The following is a 6,388-nucleotide window of genomic DNA, read 5'->3' as shown; positions in this document are numbered from 1 at the left end:
TTGTCCCTGCCCCTCTTGTAGCAGAGACAGGATCATTCTTGAAGGGAAAGCAGAAGGAACCGACTCCTCAGTTTCCCAACCAGCCATGATTAAGGTTTCAGGGTTTGCTGACTGGGATAGGTGCAAATAAATTTGGCTTGCTGAATAAGGTGGACTGCAGCAAATTATTCCTAATCACGGGATGCTGTGATTCCTCTGGTGCTGACTGCCTTCTCCTTCCTTTGTCTCTGCAGGATCTCCTGTCTTGGTGATTGTAATTGCCTTCAAGGGCTGTGCGAACAAAGCTTTCTGCGATGCTCATTATGAAGGTGTTTTCCATACCTCCACGGTTGTTGTGACTGCAAGAGGTCGTTGCCAGCTTGCTTCTCTTGTGGTTCGTGCCGCTCCACAATTCTTTGGACTCTTCCTTCGAGCCTTGGTTGGGCTCCTCCTTGCGATGAACTTTGCTTGATTTCCCTCCAGTAAAAGGGTCCAGGGGGACCACACTTAAATAGTCCTTCCCTCCCATGAGGGAAGAAGACCTCAGATCTCCCGAAGTGTGCAAGTGCCCATGTGTTATTTTCCACTGTGGTGTCTAGCAGTATCGGAGCATGGCAACATCAAGAAGGAATGAATGGAAGCTGGAACTGGGAGTGATTTTGTTTCTACTATTTTATAAAAAAAATTTTTTTTGCATTTTCTATTTTACATAAACAAATGAATTATATTCATTTAAACAAAAAGGACTATATGTATTTATCATATAATTCTTTTTGACTCCCCCCCATTGTGGATCTTAATGTAATGATTCCCCCCCCCCTGCATCTCTTTCACAACTCTATTTTTATAAATCCTTTGTCAATCCATAGTTCAATTTTTTTTACTACAAGTTTTCTGTCAATCCTACCAATGTATGTAATTGTTGACAATAGCTTTTCAAATAAATTATAAACGTTCCCCATTCTTTATTATAGACCTACTCCTCCTGGTGTATTTTTCGCTCCATAAGATGCACCTGACCATAAGACACACTTAGTTTTTTGAGGAGGAAAACAAGGAAAAAAATATTCTGAATCAAATGTTGTACTAAACTATTTAATAAACAACCGGTACTGTATATCAGCATAATATTTTAACATGTAAAGTGAACAGCAGTCAACAGTGGCATTAAGAACCATCTTGCGAGCGGCAGAGGCGGCAGAGGGACGAGTGGCCCAAAAGGAGCCCTTTCGGGCTTCTGGTCCCACCTCCACCTCTCGCTGGGGCAGGAACAGGAGGTGCAGTTGGGAGAGGCGCTGCGCTGTGCCTCTCCCAACCGTGACTCCTATGCTGGCTCTTGGGAGCGGCAGAGGCGGCAGAGGGATAAGCGGGCTGAAAGGGCTGCTTTCGTGCTGCTCGTTCCTCCCCCGCCCCTTTGCTGCTGTCCAGGAAAGGTAAAGGTACCCCTGACCGTTAGGTCCAGTCGCAGACAACTCGGGTTGTGCGCTCACCTCGCTCTATAGGCCGAGGGAGCCTGCGTTTGTCCACAGACAGCTTCCGAGTCATTTGGCCAGCATGACTAAGCCGCTTCTGGCAAACCAGAGCAGCGCACGGAAATGCTGTTTACCTTCTCACTGGAGCAGTACCTATTTATCTATTTGCACTTGATGTGCTTTCAAACTGCTAGGTGGGCAGGAGCTGGGACCGAACAACGGGAGTTCACCCCGTCGCAGGGATTCAAACTGCCAGCCTTCCAATTGGCAAGCCCTAGGCTCTGTGGTTTAGACCACAGCGCCACCCGTGTCTTTATGCAAACTTACCTAGGTCTATATTTTCAGGAGATCTGTCCAGCTGTAATTCTCTGTATGATTAGGTTGTACCCAACAAAGTTCCACTCAGAGTAATCCCACTGAGATGAACGGACCCAAATTAATCATCCCATTAATTTCATCGGGTCTCCTGTGAGTAATGACCCAGTCAGATGGGCATGGTACAAATTATAAAATTATTATTATTATTATTATTATTATTATTATTATTATTATTCACATTGGATATAGTGTGTGTGTGTGTGTGTGTGTGTGTGTGTTTCTTTAAACTTTATATGCAGTTCCTGGCCTCACATCCAGTTTGCCACACCCACGCCAGTAAACCTTATAAAATAATGTCATATGGGTCAGCTTTACTGTCATCTAGCAGCTATGTGGACACAAGGCGGATTTGCCTTGGTTTGTTTGTCAGTGCTTTTATATCATCTCCTTCCTGCAACCTCAATCACAGGATGGCTAATGGCAAAGTCCAAATAAACAAGCTACAGAACAAAAGGCATTGTTAAAAACTACGGCAAAAATATGCTGTGACTATGTCAATCAAACCACACCCAAATGTCCGCGGTCCAAACACGTGAGCAAATAAAAAGGTTTTAACCTTGTTTATAAATTTATTGCCTTTATAATGGAGACACGTTTTAAAATGGAAACTTTAAGCATAGAAACGTCTGGCAAATGATGCTCCCCTCCACAGGAACATAGAAAGCTGCCTTATAACAGTTCAGACCATTGTTCTATCCAGTTTAGTGCTGTCTACACTGACCAACAGTGGCTTTTCAGGGTTTCAGGCAGAGTTTTTCCCAGCCCTATTTGCAGATGCCGAGAATTGAATGTGGAACCTTCTGCATGCCGAGCAGAGGTTCTGTTCCTGAGCTGCAGCCCATCCCTAGTTGAGTCCTTAAAACACCACCACCATCTTGCCCATAGACTCACCCTGCGCCTTTCCCCCTGGACCTTTGTGTGAGTTCGGTGGATTCTAAGAGTGGCCAATCCTTCATCTGCTGCTCTGCGGGGTCACTGTTTTGCAGCACAACGCACAAAGCAGAGGGTGGGGGAGTCTACACAAAAAACCATGCAACTAGCTTTTGGGGCAAGATGCTTCCAGCACATATCACTCACCTGGTATAAGTATTCAAGGCCCACCCAGGGAGAAAAAGGCATTTGCTGGATCAGTCATGGGTGAGGAGTTAGAATGGCACAACTAGGGCTTCTGCAATAAAGTTACCAGATTTTTTTTCAATGAATCCGGGGACACTTCATCGAAATGAGTCAGAATGATAGGATTTTGTCAGGGGACTGATTTGTAAATCTGGGGACTGTCCACAGGAAACTGGGACGTCTGGTAACCTAATTCTGTGCACACATACTGAGAGCAGCAGGTGGCTGGGAAACAAGAGATGGGAAATTTAGTCCCAACAGGGCAAAGAGGAGAAACCCCTCCCCCCTTTTGCATGTCTGGGTGCATAGGAGCCAGTTCCTAGGAGCCAAGGTCCCTTTGCATCCCAATAAAATATTGGAAGGATCTGCCCCCTCACCCCAAAGTTAATGTGCATTGCTACTCAAATGGTGTGTGTGTGTGTGCCATATCTTGTGATTGATTATATGGGATGGGGCTTACCTGGCACCCCTATCTAGGTGGTAGGGGTGGGGGTGTCACCAAGAGAAGTGAGTCAACTCCCAGGCCACAAATCCATACTGTAGACACCCCAGAGCACTTGTTGCTGTTACAGTGGTACCTTGGTTCTCGAACTTAATCCATTCCTGGAGTCCAATCAACTCCCGATACTGTTTGAAAACCAAAGCACAGCTTCTGACTGGCTGCAGAAGCTTCCTGCACTCAATCGCAAGCTGCCTCAGATGTTTGGCTTCCAAAAAAACGTTCACAAACCAGAACACTTACTTTGCAGCATTCGGGATTGCGAACAACTAAGTCGTTCGAGAACCAAAGTATCACCGTACTATTTAAAATTGCCAGTTGCTTGTTAACTGAAGGCCTCCAAGTGACTTGCGGCATGTTTAAAACATAAACATAAAGAAATTCTACCATAAAGACAGAACAAAACAACCCTCCCCTAACCGCCACAGGCTTGGAAGCATGCTAGTAACAAAATGACATCACCTAAGTCTAGCAAAAGATAAATGTTGTCAATGTTGCAACCCTAACAACAACGACAAAATCCTTTAAAGGATTGCCCCACGTGTGGAGACGAAGAAGTACTTCTGAGTATTAAAGGTGGAGAAGGTGGTTAGATATAGAAAGATTCAGGGGAAGAAATATGTGGTGGGGCTTAGGGGTTGCATGAGGATAGATGGTTCGATGTCCAGTGAGATAGGCTAGTTTCTTGGCCGTAAGGAGCAGAGAGAGAGGAGCCTGCATTGGCCAAAGGGTGTTGCCCAGCCTTATCCAACTTGGAAGCCTCCAGATGTTTTGGACTGCATTTTCCATCACCTGTGCTGCTTGGGGCTGATGGGAGCTATAGTTCAAAACATATGGAGGGCTTCCACTCATTCACAGCAGCAGATAGATATGGCCATAGATGGTCACATAACTCTGCCCCAGTTTAGACATCTCACTAGCATATATACAGTGTATCCACATGTCTGCCTTCATAGAAGCAAGTGTAACAATGGGTGGTGGTCTATACTCTTTACGTGGTTTATTTCTATGGATCATGGCATTAGTGCAGCTGACATAAGTTTAATATGAAAGGCCTCCTCACATGAACTATCTGTGACCTTGGTACAAGCTCCTATCTCATATCAACCTGGAAAGAACAGCTAACTTCCTGATCCTAATAGTTGCAGAGAAGATCAGAACACAAATGTTTCTACTTTTCCAGGAAGGTCTGTTTACTCTTTATCAACCTCCTATAAGCAGGAATCAGACAGTGAAGATAGCTTTTAAGGTAATCTCAAGGACCTACACATCGTTGGACTAGGGACCAAATGAATGGATGAGAGACCTTTGTTTCCTTGCTGGCACAGGTTTCTTTCTTTTTTAAAAAAGTATTTTTATTAAAGATTTCTTGAATTACAAAGGTGTGTGCAGTGTCTCTGATATTTTTACATGTATCATTTTTGCAATTCAGTTTCATTTGTTAAGACGCTAAGAAGAAAGAGGGAAAGCAAGGTAGATGGGGGTGGGAGGGTGAATGGGGGTGGGATTAGGTGATGATGTTTCTGTTTGGCTTAATATATGTAGGGCTTGATGTCAGCTTTGTTTGTGTAGGTTCTCCTTTATTCCTGGCACAGGTTTCTGAACTTAACTCTTGTGTCAAATTCTTGATTTTGTGCACTGCTTTGCTCCAATATAATGTACACCCCTTCATTATTTTGCTGTCCTATGTAATGAAATTGTGTCAAACATCCAATAGCTAAACATTCACACCTCCTCTAGCACAAGGGAGATAAGAACATATTCTTATACTTTCATAATTTCTCTTATTGCGTCAATGGAGGATGAAGATTGTGTGCCCCTGTATGCAGAAACTTCTGGATTCCCTATGGTTGGAAGATTGCCTAATTAATTCACAAAAGAAAGTATTTGTTCCACAAACATTGGCTTTTGGCCCTGCCCACCACTGGCTGGTGACCCCCCTCCCTTCCCCCAGAAGGTTGTCATGAGAAAATACATCACTCAGGCTGGAAAAAAATAAAGTTCTCCATCTCTGCTCAGTCTCGTTGGCCAACAGATCTTCACTGGACAAGTTCACCCTCATTTCTTTTTATATTATTTCCCCCCATGATTCATTGCAATTCAGTAAAATAACCAGGAAAACAAATCATTCTGAAAAACCAAATACTGTATAGAGAAGAACATGAAAAGGAAAGTCTCCCATGGAGCTGAATAACAGGAGGGGCTTCAATAGAGGAGAATCTTCCCTGCCAGAAGCCCCAACAGGGCCAGAAGGGGAAATCTCGATGCTAGAGGTGCCTTATTGGCTGGTTCGCATTTAGCATTTAGCGTTTCAGAAGCAGTAACATTGAAGGTCGTTCTGATCATTTCTTGCACAGCTGCACAGTAAGACTTGGTAGTGCAACCTTTCACGGTGATTTCAACCGCACCTGGAGATGGAAAGCAAAGACTACAGTTTAAACCAGGCATCCCCAAACTTTGGCCCTCCAGATGTTTTGGCCTACAACCCCCATGATCCTTAGCTAACAGGACCAGTGGCTGGGGAAGATGGGAATTGTAGTCCAAAACATCTGGAGGGCCAAAGTTTGGGGATGCCTGGTTTAAACCCACAAACCAGGAAAAGGGAAAGTTCTCAAAATTAGGAATTCATTCAGTTCATTTCTCACAACCTGATGCTCCTGAACATTTAGTATTATTATTATTATTATTATTATTATTATTATTATTATTATTATTATTATTACACATCTCCCAGACAGATTTTATGCATTTCACTTTGAATGGCATTTGCAACACATACAAAATGTGCTTCTTGCTGGTGAGTTCATTGAAAAGCATGCGTTGTTTCCAAGCAAATTCTACTCAGAGTAGACCCACTGAAATTAACTGAACTAAGTTAACCATTCCCATTTGTTTCAATGGCTCTACGCTGTGGTTGATATTGGCTACAACCCTGAAGAGTTAC

This window comes from Zootoca vivipara, chromosome 6, assembly GCF_963506605.1.
Source record: "Zootoca vivipara chromosome 6, rZooViv1.1, whole genome shotgun sequence".
Classification (NCBI taxonomy): domain Eukaryota; kingdom Metazoa; phylum Chordata; class Lepidosauria; order Squamata; family Lacertidae; genus Zootoca; species Zootoca vivipara.
Note: the sequence above shows the minus strand (reverse complement) of the source record.